The sequence below is a fragment of the Pogona vitticeps genome, chromosome 2, assembly GCF_051106095.1.
Source record: "Pogona vitticeps strain Pit_001003342236 chromosome 2, PviZW2.1, whole genome shotgun sequence".
In the NCBI taxonomy this organism is placed as follows: domain Eukaryota; kingdom Metazoa; phylum Chordata; class Lepidosauria; order Squamata; family Agamidae; genus Pogona; species Pogona vitticeps.
In genome coordinates this window covers 150,518,043-150,537,365 of record NC_135784.1, presented here as the reverse complement: position 1 = coordinate 150,537,365, position 19,323 = coordinate 150,518,043, and the positions used below count along the sequence as shown (strand labels likewise).

The 19,323-nt window shown below is 42.2% G+C and overlaps 1 long non-coding RNA gene across 2 annotated transcripts in view; it reads right to left on the bottom strand.

The window, feature by feature from the left end:
• Window positions 1-1,714: 1,714 nt before the first annotated feature.
• The window catches only part of LOC144586324 (uncharacterized), an 18,592-nt gene continuing 983 nt past the window's right edge, over window positions 1,715-19,323 (bottom strand). The window contains exons 2-3 of one of the 2 annotated variants that reach the window (XR_013541099.1): window positions 9,352-9,482; window positions 1,715-1,885 (exon numbers count right to left, since the gene is read on the bottom strand). This is a non-coding gene — a long non-coding RNA (uncharacterized LOC144586324). Of the gene's footprint in view, window positions 1,886-6,277; window positions 6,441-9,351; window positions 9,483-19,323 lie in introns of those variants that run through there. The other variant, XR_013541098.1, reaches the window with a different exon arrangement.

Sequence of the window (19,323 nt, the reverse complement as noted above, 5' to 3'; positions counted from 1 at the left end):
TCACCCCTCCTGAGGGAGCAGAACTCTAAATATAGCCAGGTGCCCTCCTGTCACTATGAGGTCCTCTTTAACTTGTTTCAATATAGCAGCCATTTACTTTCAACCAAATACAGTACAGTATACAGAAAAGATCCACCGGTGCTGTTTGTTAAAATGGGGAAGGAAGGAATCAAGATTAAGACCTACTGAGGCAATCTATTATATGTAACGATGTTACAATAATCTTACATATCCTGGGACAATGAGTTCCAGAGGCTGCCTGTGATGTAAGACAGAGCATGCATTTGTTTCATATACTGTATAAACTAAATTCATCCCAGTATGCCAATGTGACCAATAACTGCTAATTATAGAAAATACATATTCTACATATTTATTCCTGCCTCCATTCCCTTTCTCTTCCCTGTTGTGTCTCTTTATAAACTCTCTTGGGCACAAATCTTCCCTGTATGTGGATAATGCTGTCATTTCCCCTACTACAAGTTAGAGCCAACTCTACCATTAAGAAGTAAATGAAGCGGATGCTGTTAGTAAGGTGTTGCCGTTGTATGCCATGCAGAATAACCTTCCTCTGGAGAGTTGTGTGGTCCCCACGCTGGACACCTTTAAGAGACAACTAAAAACATGGATGTACACTCAGGCCTTCCCTCCTGTCAATACTTAATTTTCCTTTATTCTTTCTTTATTATTTGTTTTTAGTACAGTATTTGTTATGGGTTTTTATGTAAAATCTCTGTGTTTTTATTGTATATATGTTCAGTGGAAGCCACCCAGAGTGGTCGAATAGACCAGATGGGCAGGATATATATAAATAAATAAATAAATAAATAAATAAATAAATAAATAAATAAATAAATAAATAAATAAATAAATAAACAAACAAACAAACAAACAAACAAACAAACAAACAAACAAACAAGACTGCCCTGCGCTCCCTAAGGTAGTCTGGCTGCTGCCTATAGCTGCTAGTCAAGATGATGTTCTCTCCTGTGTGCTGAAGAAAGATGTATATGTCAATCCTGTCAGTTTTTGTATCTAGAACAGAACTGACTGCCATCCTGTTCTTCACATCAGGCAACTGAATGTCTTGGGCCAGCTCTGCCATGCTTTGCAATCCCCTTCTGTACTGTATTGCAGCATACTTTTGTAAGCTCAGGAGTTCATTGTGATAGTCCCCATAGCCACACACCATCAAGAAATGAGAACCAAGTCTTTTGTAAAGTTAACAGTTCTTAGCTGTCCATACAAGAGCCACTACACTCAAATACCTAGCACTACAATAGGAAGAGCTTGTACTGCTCCAAGAATACTCCATTTCTCTCCCATCTACTGTGAGATCTGCAGCAAGGGAACAGAGAACTTTGGGGGCGGGCAGCTGATATCATAGTCCCTACTATTCAGAAAGTCTAAGGACTTTGACCATGTGAGCTGTGGCTACATTACATGACTGATCCTTTAGGAAGCAGCTTGCACCCTTCCCTATCACTTGATGTGCTTATTTTATATCACTGCTCACAATATTTGAATATTCTTTCATATAGATAGGGAGATAGAGAAAGATGTTAGTGGATTTTATCTTTGATACATTCTCCCCTCTCTCTATATAGAATCATATACAGTATATACATGATTCAAATTTATTCATAGACAGACAGATCATTTTGTCCAGTGAAAGGAAATGTCAAAACAAAATACTGCCACACGATGGCATCACTGCTTAAGAGTTACTTTTTACTTGGTGAATGAGAACATTATACAGTAGCTTCTTTCCTATGCCATCAAATTATCCAAGTTCTTCTTCAACTTTTCAGGCCATCATTTTTACCAATTAAATCTCAGGCATCTGACTAGAGCTGTCACCTTTCATTTTCCATGAAGCTTATGGCTGAAAAATATGATGGACATAAAAATCAGAAAATATGGAGAAAACATTAGGAAAGCAGAAAGGCTGCAAACCAAAGACTTGCCCTAGATCTCCTGTACAATGTCTTGAACGAGGCAGTGTAATTGTGCACCGAAAGCCTCCTTTAGAAGCATCCTAGGTCTGGATCCAACTCATTGTATTTTGTGGTGAGCTGCCTTGAACTATTATAAGGAAAGGTGGTGTATAAGCATATATCTGAATAATTATTTAAGTGACCCTGCTAAGTAGGGCAATATCACTCTCCTAAAACCTCAAATAGATCTGAGAAAGACTTGCTTCCTTAAGGGCATGTAACAAATTGATAGTTGGAGTTATGATTTGAAACAAGGACTTCCTGATTAGCGGCTGAGTTTGCAACGACAAGATCAAATACTGTGAAATTTGATGTAGATATGATATGGATGGATTTGAATAATTTGGCAAAAGCCAATTCAAATGAGTCTGGCCCTTTTTATTCTCAATACAAACGTTTTCCCCCTCTGTTGTTGGGGGCTTCTAGTTGTTGTTTTTTTTTTAGGCCAGAAGGAATTTGGATGGATTTCATGTGATCAGTTCTTAAAGAACTGGGGCTTGTCTCTGGTTGATTTTGTAGTGACACAGGCAGCTGGGACATGATGTTTAGAGGCCATGGGAACTTGCAACCTGTCTCTGGAGTGTTCCCAATCTTTTTTACTAAATGAGTTTTAGCATTGAGTCATTGCATTGATATACTAGTTTAGTGCTAGATCCCCTCTGCACAGAAAAAAACAAACAATTTACTACAAAATAGAAACAACCCCAATGAAATACAAAAAAATTTACTTACATTTCTGTGGTATGTGTGTATATTTCTATGTACATCATTAAGAACTTTAGAAAACTGCCATCTTTTCCCTAACACTGTGCAACCCTTTAAAAACCAAGTGGCTTGACAGCAAGAGATGAGAAGAGAGGAAGAAAGAAAGAAAGGAGGGAGGGAAGGGGGCTGGGGGCTGAAATACGGACCTCAGTATATCAGTGTGTGGCCACTGGCTCCAAATCAATCTGCGGTCCCTGTGTGATCACTGAACGCAAGTGGAAGCAGAATTCTGAATGTGAAAGCACCAGTGGGCAGCTTGGGGGTGCTGCTGGATTCCTCCCCAAGTCTGGATGCCCAGTTTTCGGAGTTGCCAGGAGCGCCTTTGCACAGTTAAAACTAGTGCACCGGCTGTGCCAGATCCTTGAGAAGTCTGATCTGGTCATGATGACACACACCATATTTACATCCTGGTTGGATTACTGTATTCTATGTGGGGTTGCCTAAGGAAAGTGTCATGAAACTTCAGCAGGTCCAAAATGCTGCAGCCAGATTGCTAGCTGGGGCTGGACACAGGGATCATATTACCCCCGCTCTCCTGAGGGCAGGTCTACTGGTTGCCAGCCATTTCCAGACTGAATTAAAGGTGTTGGTTGTAACTTATTAAGATCTAAATGGCTCAGGCCCAAGCTGTCTCAAGGACCACATCTCCCTTTATGAGCCTGCTCAAGTGTTAAGATCATCAGGAGAGGACTTCCTCTAAGTCCCGCCATCTTCGCAGGTGTGTTTGGTGGGTACATGGGATGCCGATTCCAGAATTTGGAACTCTCTCCCACAGCAGGCTTTGGTGTCCTTCCACAAGCAGGTGAAGACCTTTCTCTTCAGGCAAGCTTTCCCTCAGTAACTGGCTGCTTGAGTGGGTTTTTTTAATTGATTGTTGTACTTCACTGCTTTGAATATGCTTTAATAATAATAACCTTTGAACTGCAGAGCTGGAAGGGACCCTATGGATCATCAAATCCAGCCCCTCTCACAGAGTGACAGTGGAGAATTGGACTCCTAAGTTGCTTATGGTTTGTTTGGGTTTTTTTGTGTGGTATTTGTTTGATCCTTTTTTGTATTTGTATACTCACGTATAGTATTGTTGTTAGCTTTAATATTATCTTTTAATGATGTAAGCTGCCTTGGGTCCTTTTAAGTAAATAAAGTATTTAAAATTGTTAAAGAAAGAAAGAAAGAAAGAAAGAAAGAAAGAAAGAAAGAAAGAAAGAAAGAAAGAAAGAAAGAAAGAAAGAAAGAAAGAAAGAAAGAAAGAAAGATAGATAGATAGATAGATAGATAGATAGATAGATAGATAGATAGATAGATAGATAGATAGATAGATAGATAGATAGATAGATAGATAGATAGATAGATAGATAGATAGATAGATAGATAGATAGATAGATAGATAGATAGATAGATAGATAGATAGATAGATAGATAGATAGATAGATAGATAGATAGATAGATAGATAGGGCTGTGAATCCAGCTACAGCAAAGTGTAGTTGCAGCTTCAGTACTGGTGACCACTCAGCTAACTCATAACGCAATGAAAAGTTATGCGAGATGACTAAAGAAAATATTTCAGCTAGGATTTCCCCTCCTGTCCTGCTTAGGCTGCCTCTGATCCATGCATTCCTTCTTGTCCACGTCAGGGCAACCATGGTGTTTTCTCCTCTTGCACATTTATATAGAAATCAAAGGCCAGGAAAGCATTTTCAGAAGACAAGAACATGTTATCTAGGTTCTTTTCCTGTTGACCCCCCACAGGATTACAGGATTCCATTTCACAGCCTCATCCACTCCTACCAAGCATGGTGGGAAGGAGCTTCCTCCCTGTATAAACTATATTCTGAACGTTGACTTGATCTTAACTATATGAATGTTGTTTATGGATAGGTTTTTAAAATATAACTAGTACTCTCAGTGTCATGTCTATTTTGGCCCCACTACGTTCTATATACAGTACAGTGTACAGTACTTATATACTGTACTCAGAAGTGAGTTTTGCTGAATTTAGTAAAGCTTGCTCCTAGACAGGGGACTTGCTACCAATTTTTTAAGCATTTTAAAGTAGATATTAATCTCTTCAATGTAATTAATATGCACATTTTAAATAATAACCATGTGACCTGTCTACCTGGCCCCAGGTTCTCTATGTACAATACAATCTCATATATGTCTACTCAGACATAATAATAAATAATTGTGGGCTGTCAAGTCAGTTCTGATGGCACACAATTCAGGGTTTTCTGGGTAAGGAGAAGTGGTTTACTATTCCCTCCTTCTGGGGGAGTCCTGGGATTGTGCAACATGCCCAAGGCCACATAGGCTGGCTCTTCTCTCAGGTGGCACAGTGGGGAATTGAACTTCCAAACTCTGGTAAGATTTGCAGGATTATTTATCATTCTCTCTTTTCCCCCCTCCTCCTATCTTTGCATTTTTTTCTTCTACTTTTGCATTTCTGAGCATTTGTTAGCTGTTGTATTTATATCACCTTCAAATGTGCTTATATATTATTTACTTAAAGCATTAGTCTGTCTGGCGCCCTGCAGTTTGCCAAAACTTCTGGGGTGGCTCATAACAAAATAAAACAATCTCAGTAAAACCAGATATAAAACTGACACAGCAAAAACAATAAAAGCAGAGTAACAAAACCATTGACTAAAATAACACCGTAGGTGGCATGCCGCAAGCATGATTTTTCAAGCCTATTGAATCTGTGCATTCCATACTGAAAAGTATGATCTGTTGCATTTTATTTTGGACAAATATACATGCTATGCTATCTTTTCTATACTAAAAATATAATGTATTCATCTGATTGGTCAACGGGCTGGATCCAGTTTTAACAATACATAGAGTAGATTTATTGAAATATATGTACAGTATATGACTTTCGATAGCCTTGAGAAACTTGTGCTATTCATTTCAAAGGATCTCTCTAAGCATGGGTGAACCATGGATCCAACTCATTCTCTTTTTATTTTCTCTCCTGACAATGAACTGCTTTAACTCAAACTATATTGGGACTATATCACTGATTGCATGGATGTAGGGCCACCCTCCAGCTGGCCAGCATCCTCCCATGCTGCTTTCTCCTTTCCTGCAACTGATTGGTCTCTCCTTGCTTCAGCAGTGAGGTAGAGACAGCAGTTCCAGGGGACGCCTGTTATGCACAAATAACACTGTATGCAATCTTCCAAGAGTTTATTGCCTTGAGACTGCAACAGGCAACCTCAGCCAATCTCAGTTTTGGCACTCTCTTGGGAGGCTCTCTTTCCTTCCACACCCTTGCCATTGTTTCCACTGGTAGAATCCAGTGCGAGTTGTTGAGACTAGAGTTCAAAGGTGGCATATTTTGATATGGATTGAAACTCACCACTAAAGGCAGAGCATTCAACTCATATAAGTGTATCCTTTGCCATTTTCCCTTTCAAATGTTATGATGGAGTAGATAATAATTTGTTTTTATCTCAGTCTAATGTGATTGTCCTTTGTCACTAACCTAACTAGTATTTTTCCCTACCTCTGGCATTTGAGGCAAGCCCCCACCTCTTCTTCCTGTTTGTTTGCTTCCATTGTTTTGTTGTTGATAGCTCCCTTCCTCCTCTGACTTTCCTTCAAGCAGCAAGCATGGAGGGTCTCTTCCATATGGTGGACTCCATTTCCCCCTTTTCTATTTCTTCTGACTGTAACTACAAATGGAAACTGTAAGTAAATACACTTTTTTCTACCTTAAATGTTTCTACAGTGATATTATCATGCAAAGTGCTAGTTTGCGTGCCAAAGAAACTGGGCTACTGAGACTCCAAAGTCAACCAGAGTCTACATTTCTGTGTTGCTGTTTTTTCTACCTAATACCCTGCTAACTAAAGGGAATAATCAAAACTCCCCAATAGTTTTAGCCTTCTCCAACTTAGTTCTTCTAGACATGTGGGAAATAAACAGCTATCACCCCCAACTAGTTTGGTGACTGGAATGACAGGAGTTTGCCCTACACACCTGAAGACCACCACAACTCAGAGAAGATCTTAATGGTGAGAAGAGAAGATGAGCTTTGTTAAGGTTGCAGAAGGCAACACAGGTGTGACAAAGGAGCCTTCCCTGTTCAACTTTAACTTCCTTAGTCACAGGTGCAAAGAGACATGGTACACCTATGCTAAACCTTTGCTGTTAAAAATAAATCATGATCTATAGCTAGCCCCTGCCTGCCTCCATCTTCTTCAGTTGTGTACTACTATTACTTTGGCCATATTTCTGTTCCTTCCTATACTACAACTGTCATATGACCTGCCCTTTGGCAGCCAGGAGTTTAAGGAGGAGTGTTCTCTCTGAGGGAAGTTCCTAGTGACTGGCTAAAATTTAACCCGAAAACTGCAGTGTACACAACTTTCTGAAGAATCCAGGATTACACTCTTCAGTGAAAAAAAAAAACCATGTAAAAGCCTGCCTGGAAATTATGTCAGCTTTAGAAATCTGCCCACCTAATTCCGGGTGTGTCAAGGGTAGATGTGCTTTCCCAGCTGTGATTTATTTTTATTTAAAGCAAGTAATCCTGCTCTTGAGCTGATAAAACTCCCAGAAATGCTTGTATTAAGTCAATAAGAAAGATAATACAGTAGTTAAAACAGTAAAACTAGATTATTTAAAAAGAAAACTACAGTATGACATTAGTACATTATTTCTTCCCCTCTGTCTCACAAGGCAATTGATTTTAATGGCCTGTATGACAGAGACAGCCTGCACCAGAGCTTGGAAAATTTATTATTAACTTTTAGTTTCCATAATTCCCTATTTGACCCAAGCTTCTGGGAACTGTAGCCAAAAAATAACATTTCTGTGCTCTGGAAATAACTATGTATATAAAACACTGTTACTGTAATTAATTAAGATGCTTATTAACTCAGTGGGTTGGAATGTCTGGCAAAAGAAAGGTGTCTTGTCTCACACTCCAGGAGCTTGTAACTTTTAGATGTGGGTCATTTCTTCAAAGAAACTTTAAAAAGTAACAATTTTAGTTACTTTTAACAAAGAGAAGGTAAACCATTTCAAAAACACAACCACAATGCTGGCTAATTAACAGCAGTTAATTACTTCCAGACTTCAAGGCAGACAGAGCTGATGGCGGCAGTATGTTTCACTAGTTTCTTCCTCCCTTGCTCAGAAAGAGTAGCTGTCTTGAATGATCCTAGTGTCAGGAGGAAGTACTTAGCCCCAGCTGGTGAAGCAGTTGCAGGTAGACTACGCACAAACAGTAATTTGCCTCAAGTGATAGAGGAGATGCCTTGTAGACTTTGAGGAACTGCACCAGTTTCCTGAAAAACTGTCATCCAGCACTCATAAAGGGCCTGTTTAGCAGAGTCTGGAATGTTTTTTTTAAGGAACTGATTACATTATTTGTTACATTTAAGCAGCTAGGTGATCCTTACTATTGCTTCTATTTCACAAATATCTGCAAAATCTTACCAGCAGGTCAGCAAAATACAGGGAAAGACTCTCTGGTTCCCTCTAATGGCCAGTTTTAATAGCACAGCTTGCAAATACCTACAAAAATAATCTTCATTGTCATATGCCATCAAGTCAGTTCTAACTTATGACAACCCTTTTCAGGGTTTTCCAGACAGAGTGGACTCAGAAGTGGTTTACCATTCCATTCTACTGGGTCGTGTTGTGAGACTGTGCAGCTTGCCCAAGGCCACACAGGCTGGCTGCTCTGCTCCATGAGAGACACTAGAGATATAGCAAATAAGTTTCTTTATCACTGCTCTCACCTGATTGCTTGTAAAACGGTAAAAAGGATACCGTTTTACATTTTCGAACCCATTTTCCTGATTGCCTCATGAAATGCCGATTCTTCACAAGCTCAAGGGCCTGAACACTATTGAGCAGGCACTTTTCATCCTTAAACAGATTTGCAACCCAGCCTCTGTTGCCGTTCATGATGGGAAGGCTGTGAATCAGCACCTACAATGGAAAGAGGAAGATCTCCCGTTTCCTTGAGTGGGGCTGCATGTGAGGACTAAGCTACTTCAAGTGGTACTTTCAATTATGAGGAGCTATTTTTGGAACTGTGCTTCCCCAGTCAGGTAATAGGGAAGAACCATTGGGAATTTCCCAGAATGCTAGCTGGCCAGAATTCTTAACACGGTCTGCTGCAGAAAAGTTGGCTGGCATTCACGGCTTTCTCAGTGCCCCTTTGACCAGATTCCGTCCCTGGAGAAATCCACCTCACTGGCCCACAGCGTTTTGTTTTTTCTTTTTGTAAATTGCGAAAGCTTTTCTTCTTCCTGCAGACTTGCCCGGGAGGGGGGGGGTGTCAGGGCTTAAAACCAGTGTATTTGGTTGTTGGTTTTACACTACTCTTTCTCTTGATTGTTTTGTCATTTGTTTTGCATCCAATATTTGAATACTGCTTATATGTTTTATTATTCTGCTACTAAAGATGATTTGAGAAGTGAACAGCAGGGCACAGATTAAAACAAAATATAAATATACATGTAGCAGTTACCATCGTCCCTTCTGTCATGAAGAATATGTCTTTGATTTCAAAGCAGAGGTTGGCCAGTAGATTCATACTGGTTTCATGCAGCACTCCCAGATGCTTACCCATCCGTTTGTCTTTCCCATCCTGAGATGACGCTTTTTATCTATCTGTCTGACTGACTGTCTGTTTGTAGCGTTTTCTACCTTGCTTCTCAGAATGCCTTACAAACATTCTCCACTTGCAGACACACAACCTAAAAAGACATAACATTAAAGGAAAATAGGAATGAGGAGGAAAGAGGAAAAAGGTAGTAGTCATTAACTGGCGAAGACATCCACCAAGAGTCCAGTCTTACCATTGGTGACTCAGACGTAACTCCAAATGAATATAGAAAGCTGCCTTATACCAGGCTAAGCCATTTGTTTATCTAGCCTGATGCTGCCTTTCATATTGCTTGTTCCCTTATCTTTTTAAGAGTAGATGCCAGGGCTGAACCTTGTCACACAAAACAACTCTTCTCTGGACTGTTCTTTTGTCCCTCCCTTCTACGTAATTATGCTCAATGAGATTTAAACCTTAGGAAGGAGGCTGAGGATAGGACTTCTGCTCATTTCAGTTTCACACAACCAAAGAGTAAGTCTAAGGCCAGCAACCACTCTTTCTGAGTGAAAAGGGATGGTCCCTGTATTACCCTTAACCCTGGTGAAGGACATTTCACCATGAAACCTCACCCTCCAGGACAATCAGCAGAGCTGTTGTTGACTTCCTGCCTCAAGGGCACACAGTGACAAAAACATGCTCAAAGGGAGTTGCCTCTTTCAACACAGATGCAAGAATCAGTAATCAAATAGAAACCAAGGGGCTTAAATCTGGCAGTGCAGGGTCCTGGAGGTGAGTAGCAGAATCATCATTCATCAACAAAAAGTTCCTTATACTGTATCATCGCCAAGCATTTGTTTGCCCATGGGCCAAAGCTCAATTCTAGAAAAGTTCCCAGTTTATTTTTTGAACTTCAGTTCCCGGAATCCTCCAGCTTCACAACCATGCCTAATTAGTAGGTTGTGGGTATTGTAGTCCAAACAAGGAACTTTTCCCAACTGTGTCCCAAACCTCCAGGCATTTTGTCTGAATAACATCCATCTGTTATTCTTCATGAGAGGCTGACCTTGTGATCTGGCCTTTAAAAGCTAGACTTTGGCCAGATTCAATTCCCCCCTCATCAGCAGGTACAGGATGGCCAGATGGTGTATAATGGTTTGCTGAAGAAGGGTGCATTCACACACAGAAATCTGTGGCAGAGGGAAATTGCAGGCCTTGTGTATAGAGGCTCCCTGATAAGGTAATAATGGTGTTGCGTACAGTAGCACAGACCTTGGCTTGAAGCCTGAAATAAATTCACTTAAGGAAGTTCATGGAAGGAAAATTTCCCCTTAATTAATTTTAGCGTGTTCCACCTTCTTGTTCTGAGACAGCAAAGCAAGCAGGGTGTCACGCTGCAACCCATAATCTGGCTTAGTATATCCAGCATGCTTTCTTCATTGTTGCTTTCTTAAATTAATGAAGGTAGTTTCTCAAGTTCTCTCTCTTGGGAGTGGCTCCCCACCCACCCACCGTCTGTGTTTCCAGAAAGTAGACTAAGAGGAAACTCCACTAGGCATACAGCAGTGTAGCTTTTGTTAGAGGTTATAGTTCCTTTTAGTTTTCATTTTGTAGAAACAGGTACAAGTACCCACCTTTGCTTATTAAAAGCACAAGCGTTCTAAGAAACTTTCCCAAACTGTAGCCCTGTTGAGTGGTACTGTGTAGAATCCTAAGGAGGACAGCTTTAAACTAAGGGCAGGCAGATTCTGGTCCTGAAAGGAATGGGATGCAGGTGACCCAGCAACCTCATAGTTTGTGGTGCAGAATTCTGGGGGGTTGACGTCCAAAAACATCTAGGGCTGCATCTTTTCTCCAGGCTGTGGAATCTGGGGCCGTCCAGAACATTCATATGCTCCTCAGATTCGTGCCCTGTTCCTGGATGAAAAGCAGGCTGTTGGGTAACCATCTGGATGGTGGAGAGGCCTCTCTTTGCCGCTGGCCTGCCTCAGCCAGCATTGTTGCTCATGGCACAGTGTGGAACTGAGCCTTGTGTATGTTCTTCCCAATGGCCCTGCAGGTAGGATGATGGCCTTCATTGACACTTGTGACTCTTTGCTGCCTTTAGAGCAGGGCACAGCCTCCACCTTTTGCCGTGTGCACCCATTGCCCAGGGAGGATCACAGCCTTGGCAATTTCGTTGCGCCTTGGAGGCACTCTTTGTGCAAGTGGCTGAGACATTGCTGCCTGGCCATGTCACCTCTGAAGGAACTGATATCGGTGCCGCTTGCAGCTGCGCCACAGAGACAAGGCCACTTTTCTCCAAAGGATCAGCAAATCAGACACAAATCTTCTTCTTCTATATGATCACATTTTGTCTTGCAAGTGCTGTGGTAGCAGTTGCGACCCTCTGTATTATTGGATGGCTACTCCACCTCTAGCCAGCAGAGCCAACAGATTGAGATTTATGGGTACAGCTGTCCAGAAACATCTGCAGACCTGCTATTACCCATCTTTTCTTCTCATAGGGAGAAAGCAGATTGTTTTATTTGGGCCCAAAACATATTGGTTCAACTCCACCCAGCTACAAAGCTTGGACCAGCCGGCTACTCGGTCTCAGAAACACCCTTTCCCTTACAGGAGTATGGTGAGAGTAATGTCTCTGTTGCATTAAGCTCTGTGGTGCAAGGACAAGGTGAAAATTAACCAGAAGCTCATCAGCAGGGAGTATGTGGCCCTTGGCCAGTTATGAATAGTACAGTCCAATGACGCAACCTTAGATTCATGCATAGCAATTTCCAGACTCAAGAATGCAAAAAACAGTAAAACCTCATGCATGTGTAAAGTAATGTGAACTTGTGCAATCAATTGAATGTGAGATTTTATTTCTGCTCTTCCTAGTGATGAGGGCCTCTCACTCACTAAAAGAGTGCATGTTCCATACACACATTGAATTTCTGCTACCTTTCGTCTGTATAGAAAGCTCTCTGCCAGTCATCTTGAACAGGCACTGCCAACAGAATAAATGATAATGGATTGGAGACCTGACTAACAATACTACTAATTAGACTAATAATAGCACTCCTTGTTGTTGTTTTGTTGCTGCCGCCACAGTTGTTTGAAAGCATCCAAGATATTCTGTTGCATACAAAGACTCTAAGACAGTCCCTGACCACCACTACTGTAACCTCATCAACATCCAGTAAATACCAAAGGAAAAATGAATGAAGAACCAAGCGCTGGAGCTACTAGTCCTTGTCTGGCTGATAGAGAAGGCAGTGCTGCTGCTGCTTATGAGTCTCCCTCTGGCCATGGCGTTCTTCCTAGGCAGCAGGGGAAACGATTTATCAGTGGCCTCAATTGCCCTTGGCCAAGGCAGACAGTTCCCAAGGGAGTTCTCCCTTTGGGAGCAACAAGCTGGTAGAGCTGAGTATTTCAGGCAGGCAGGAAGCGTCATAGTCCCCCAGCCTTGGAACCTAACAGGGCACAGCAGCCAATTCTGAGGAGGCCAAGACTCAGATCATCTCCTTGAGGAAAGAGCCATCGGAATCTTCCTTGACACCACTCTGGCACCATCCTCACCACTAGCAGACCATTCCCCATCAGAACCCCCCCCCCGACTCACCTCCTGTCTCACAGGTGCATGTGCAGTGATTCCCAGGACACCTCCTGTTGGGGCTGCATGACATCAAGGGGCAGCTCCCTCCCCTATAGCTCACCTAGTGACTTCAACACAGCAAGCTTAACTAGCCATTTCGGTTCCTAGGGCTTCACTGCCCCAGTGGTTCACCTTGAGTCATGTGAAATCAGCAAATGGACACAGAAACGGGAACGAACACTTGTGCCTGAGCATGTGATGGCCAAATCGCTTCCATATTGAGCCTGCTTCTTTTGAACTGAATCCTCTTGTTTAGCGTAGTAAATTACATAAGAGTAGGCCCACTGAATCAATGGGGATTTGGTGAGTCAATTCCCCTGTAAGATCAGCTGAATAAAATGGGCCTACTCTTGTGTAGTTTACTACACTAAACAACAGGATGTTGGCCATTGTGTTTGCTTCTGTCCATGAAGAGCACCTGGAAGTAGGTCCTCACTCAGAGTGGGGGCCCTTCCATCAGGCACGCTGTTTGTGCAGCAGGAAATCTTGAAGGGTGACAGCAATTTTTATAGTTTTAGAAGGGGTAGCTGCGTTAGTCTGTGCAAGCATTATAGGTAAAAACAATATAAATATAAATAATACAAATAAAAGAACAAATAAAAAAGACTGAAGTGTGGTAGCAACTTAAAGACTGTTATATTTTAATGTGTGCTTTTGTGGACCAGTCCACTTCCTCAGACAAAATTTTTTAGACTCTCTAAATGTCTTTGCCCTGGGTCAAAGCCCTGGCCACCCCTCATGATCACACATCCCCTTATCCCCCCTGTGTAGGGAGACGGACAATGTCAGTGGTCTGTACCTCTCTCAACAGAGCAAAAGAACTCTGGGATTATTTGCTCTGCCTGCACATTCCCTGTTTGGGACAGTGCCAGTTGTGTGAAGGGAATAAGGCACCTACGGGTTGGGGGAGCAATGCTTAAGTGCTCACAGAATGGGACCAGGGAAGTACAGTGGCGGGGGGGGGGGATATCTCTCTACAGCAAATGCTGTTTGTCTGGATGGTTGATGGGAGACCAGCTAGAGGCCTCCTTTCCGGGTATAAAAGCAGCTTCATGTCAACATCTCCTGTCAAAATCCAGCTGAGAAGTAGGTTACATGTGATTATTATAAACCAAAGCCTATGTCAAACCACAGTCCTGCAAGAAGGCTTGGTGGGGTGTGTGTATTTGTCATCAGATGCTTCAAATTACTCTGTAAACAAATCAAACAATGAGCCATTTAGGGCAAACATGTATCGGAAGAACCCAGTGATCTTCTGAAATTCCTTTCTGCCAGGAGATGGAAATGAAAAAAAATAATTCACAAGAAAAAAAATATGATAACTCTCTGCTAAGAGTACTTAGTCCTTTCCCAAACATGAAGCAAAGTAGGAAATTGACTCAGGCAACGTCTAAAGAGGAGTGGAATTAGGACACAAAAACTGTGTCAAAGTGATGTCTCTGGATCTCAGAAATTCCCCAGGTTCTAGTCACAGCTTGTGGTCTGAATGAGTGTCACCGAGCTGTGAGAAGGTGGCAGCAATCTTTTAAGAAATGTGCCAGGAAGACGTTGGGTGTGACCTGCCTCTGTGAGGCAGAAGCATATTCTGGGCCCCAGTCACTTCCATTGTCTGAAGACTTTCGTTCCTTGCCTGCCAAATTGTTATAGCACAGGGGCCAGCAGTGCTATGCCAGTTTATATGCCCCTCGTTTCTCCGCCGATCCTCCATCCCTCCTCTTCCCTCCTGGTCCTGAATTGCTGCAACCGTAACAAAAGGACAAATGAGCACACACACCCCACGCCATTGTCCAGCCCAATATAAATTAAAGCAAACAAGGCATATGTCTTGATTTCAAGGTGGGCATGGGGGAACCTTCTTTCAAATGGAAACAAGGCTATAATATAGCAACACTCTTGCCAAGGAATGAGAAATTGCTTCCAGACAAGATAAAATTTCAAAAGGCATAAAATAAAATTAAAAAAAACATTATGGCACCTTGAAGACTAACTGTTATATTTTAATGTGAGTTTTTGTACATCAAATTCACTTCCTTAGATTTTATACTTAATATACAGAAGCTCACCTTAAAATATAACAGTCTTAAAAACCAAAGTGTTTTTATTTTATTTTGTATGCCATACTTGCACAGAATAACAAGACCGATTCTTTGAAAGGTACTTCTAGACATGGAGTTTATTGTAAAATCACCTTAGAATTTTGTATCACACAAGAGTACTGTATACTTAAAACTATGGAATTCACTGCCATGGGATGTAAGGAAGATTGTCAACTTGGATGATGTTAGAAGAAAATTACATACAGTACATTCATATACAGTATTGCCACGTTTCATTTCCAGCATGAGACAATGGGTTGAGGAACACAAGATGGAGAGTATGTTTGCCTTCCTGTCTTCCTTCTGGGCCTCACAGAGGCATCTGATGGAGCCAGAGGCTGGACTAAAGAGCCCTTCTCTACAATGGCTCTCCCTATGTTCATATACATGAACACAGATATCATCCTTTTCCATTTGCAATCCTTCCCTATTTTTCCACTGCCTTTGCCACCCTCTTTTTTTTTTACCACAGAAAATCTGTCAAGAAAGGGAAAATGGAATACCTGTGCACACAGAGTGTCTTCGGGTCGAAGCGCTAGCTAGGTAGATGTCCATCTGGAAGTTCTTAGACCAGTGGTTCCCAGCCTTGGGTCCCCAGAGATTCTTGGACTGAAACTCCCAGAAGCCTTCGCCGCTAGCTGTGCCGGCCAGGATTTCTGGGAGCAGTAGTCCAAGAACCTCTGGGGACCCCAGGCTGGGAACCACTGGCTTAGATAGACACAGAGAAGGCTCTGTTTCACTGGATCAGCTTGAGACCTGGCAGTTATAGACTAGCAAACTACACAAAGCTCTTCCTTAGGCAAAGATGTTCAAGGCAAAGTGTTTTCACTGGCCTTGCTGCCTCTTTCCATCTCATTCTGTAGTCTGTTACGCCGCCATTGTTTCAGCCCTAGTCCAGTGCAAGGCACTCAACTTCATGTGACATCACCTAGAAAGGCTACAAAACATGCCCCCTTGACAGTTAAGTCCCCCTGCTCACAACCTTCTTTCTCATATCTTCTTTGCTCCTCAATCTGCCACACCCATTTTGACACATAAAGATGGATATGGAGCTCTCTGCCAGGGAGAACTGCTAGTGGGGAACAGGTTAAACACTCTCCCCAACTTTGCCCTTTTTTGACAGTGAAACACACCCTTCCTGGAGACACCTTACCCCAGAACAGCTTCTGCAGAATTAAAATATTCATCACCCATAAAGTGTAGTAGTAAACGCTTAAGTGCAAGAACCTGTTGGGACAAAATGTACATCCAAACACACACACACGCAAAAGGTTCAGTAATATGTAATATACTGTAACACCCAATTTATTGGGAGCAGCATGCATTCAGTCCTGTGTATTATTACATAGCATAGAATATATAATGGATTTGGGAAGGGGGTCTATAAGGCCTTGGCATCCAACTCCCTGCTGAGAGCTGGAATTCAGTTTGCTCCCCGGGGAGTAAGCTCCCTGAACTCAGTGACACTGACTTCCGATTGCAAAATAGGCAAAAGATCTTTGGTCAGCTAAAATATAACCCTTGGCTTCTAATTAGAAATGCAAACAAGGAGGAATTCTGCTCAAGAAAGGGAGAGGGATATATATTCTCCCTGGCAGAGATCTGGAAGCTGAGGCTCCAATACTGTACTTTGGCCATCTCATGAGAAGAGAAGACTCCCTGGAAAAGACCCTGATGTTGGGAAAGAGTGAGGTCAAGAGGAGAAGGGGATGACAGAGGACGAGATGGTTGGACAGTGTCCAACATGAATTTGAAGCGACCAACATGAATTTGACCCAGCTCCGGGAGGCAGTGGAAGACAGAAGGGCCTGGCGTGCTCTGGTCCATGGGGTCATGAAGAGTCGGACTTAACGACTAAACAACAAAAATATATTTTCCGCTTAATGATGTTTCTTATTTTCTGATTTCCTGTACTTGAAAGCCTCCTTTTCACCTAATTCACTGGTCAGACCAAAGAGCATCAGGTGTTCCATAATCACCAGCAGATGAGTCTGGCTAGTATCCTGTTAGTGACAAATGGGCTGATTCCCCACCACCCTACATTTCCTCCTTCCCTGCCACTTGTGTAAAAGAGAATCTGGGAATCCCTTGCAACAGCAGAATGCACATTTAAAGCTGCAGGAAAATAACTGTAAGCTGGAGATCAGTAGGGTTTGGCTGGAGCGCTCCACCCCCAGAACTCTTATATTCCACTAGCTATAAATTCTCGTATTCTGGGGGTGGGGTGGGGGGAGGAGAGGAGAGGAGGGGAGGGAAACATGTTTTGAAACTGCTCTCTCGTCACTACCCTGTTTGTGTGCTCATACTCACCTGCTCTAGCCCCTCCTGGATAAGGGACACAGTTAGCATATTAGTCACTGTTTTCTCAGCCACTGGTTGAGAAAGTCAGCGGAGGACTTTGACCACTTTCAGCGCTGGCATGAGTCTTACGCAGAGTGAGGTGGCCACTTCAGGCAGTTGATCCGAGGTGTCATGAACAGGCAGTAACTTATTATTTAGGGGAAGGATTTCTATGACATTTCACATTTTCTTTGCAACCTACATTTGAACCCATAAGCAAGTTCAAACATGTTTATAAGTAATCTGGCCTTTCTCACCAGATTACTTATAAACATGTCCAAACCCACCCATACATAAGTTGCAGAAAAAAATATGACATGTCATAGAAATCCTCTCCCTGGTTATTACTAATGCCAGTTTTTTATGAAAAGGGAGGAGGTAACTATTTGCAACATTTCTGCCTCAGTCATCGATATAACTTGACCCAACCCTTTTAGACAGGATGCTAGGAATCTTTTTTGCTCGCAATGACCCAAGGATGGTCAGTTTTCAGACTCCTAACAGGAAAAAAGAGGTCAGCCAAAGCCCCAGAAAGCTACAGCCCTGAAGGTCAGCACTGCCCAGACATTAGTCAGACTTTGGTATTCAGATGCATCCTATATGCTGGTTTGTGCTCCTCATCACTTCTTGGCTGAGAGACCAGCCCCCATCACTGAAATTACCATTTTCAGTTATACTTTAAATAAACACTTTCACTGTCCCTTTTATTTTGAAGCCAATAATGAAAATGAGGCTGCACTCCAAACCACATTTCTAATCTGGATCCCACTCATCATGTTTTTAGCTGCAGCTTGTCTATATCTAACTGTAGGTTTTGTCTTTTTCTTCAGGATAAAAAAGCAGAGATAGAGAGCTGGGGGGACTGACTGCCCCCCCCAGAGGAAACTGCTTCAGGGGCCCAGTCTACATTGCAACTGGACCAGGAAGTCAGATTTTGTCCTTGTTTTTGCTTCAACAGAAAAGTGCAATATTAAGCATGCTTTTAAAAACATGAATAATGTCACCAAACAATTTATCTCAGACAGTGATGTGCCCCAACAAAGAGCTTCTCAAACTGCCTGAAGTGGCAGAACAGCAATATTTTCCCCCAGTTATGTTAGGGACGGGCACAGGGTTGGGGGAATATTTAGAAAACAACAAACCTGAATTGAAAAAATACACTGAAATATTAAAAGAAGATATTACATTCAGTTGAGGAAAAAAAGTAATCTTAATATGTATTTCATAAGCATGTTAAACTTAAAAACCTAATGTTTCCTAATGTGAACAATGAACCTGCTTCTTATTTGCCCCCTGGCTAAGGCATGATTCAACTGAGACTAGCACACTATGGGGAAAAGATATGCAGACTGTTGTGCCACTTTATGTACTGTATTTAACACGTCACCAGCTCAACTGATGGAAGCATCTGTATATGTTCCCATCACAGAGAAATCTTTCTTCTCAGAACCATTGGCTGCACATGTGCTCCAAGCTTCTGGCCCGCTGTTGCCTCAAGAAATACGGTACTATATTAATATGCATGATGCTTTCTCCACCTTGAATTATGTGATGTCAACACAGTGCTGGACCATTCTTCCTGCCTGCCTGCCGTTTTTCCTTCCTTCCTTCCTTCCTTCCTTCCTTCCTTCCTTCCTTCCCCACCCCCACCCCTTTCTTGGCAGCCCACTGCAGACCAGCAACTGGTGGCTCATAGACCAGCACCAATCCATGGACAACCACTGCCTTAAGAGACAAGCCAGGACTTGTTTTTAGACTTCCCGCCAGGTTGCTTCGTGACACTTTCCTATTTCTTCGTATTTTCTGAATAGGTGTTGTTTTCCAATGTGATTTATAAATGGGTAACATGAACATTTTGCATTTCTCCACATTTAGACTTAACAAAAGACGCTTAGAGAATAGCCACTTGTCAGAAGCAGAGT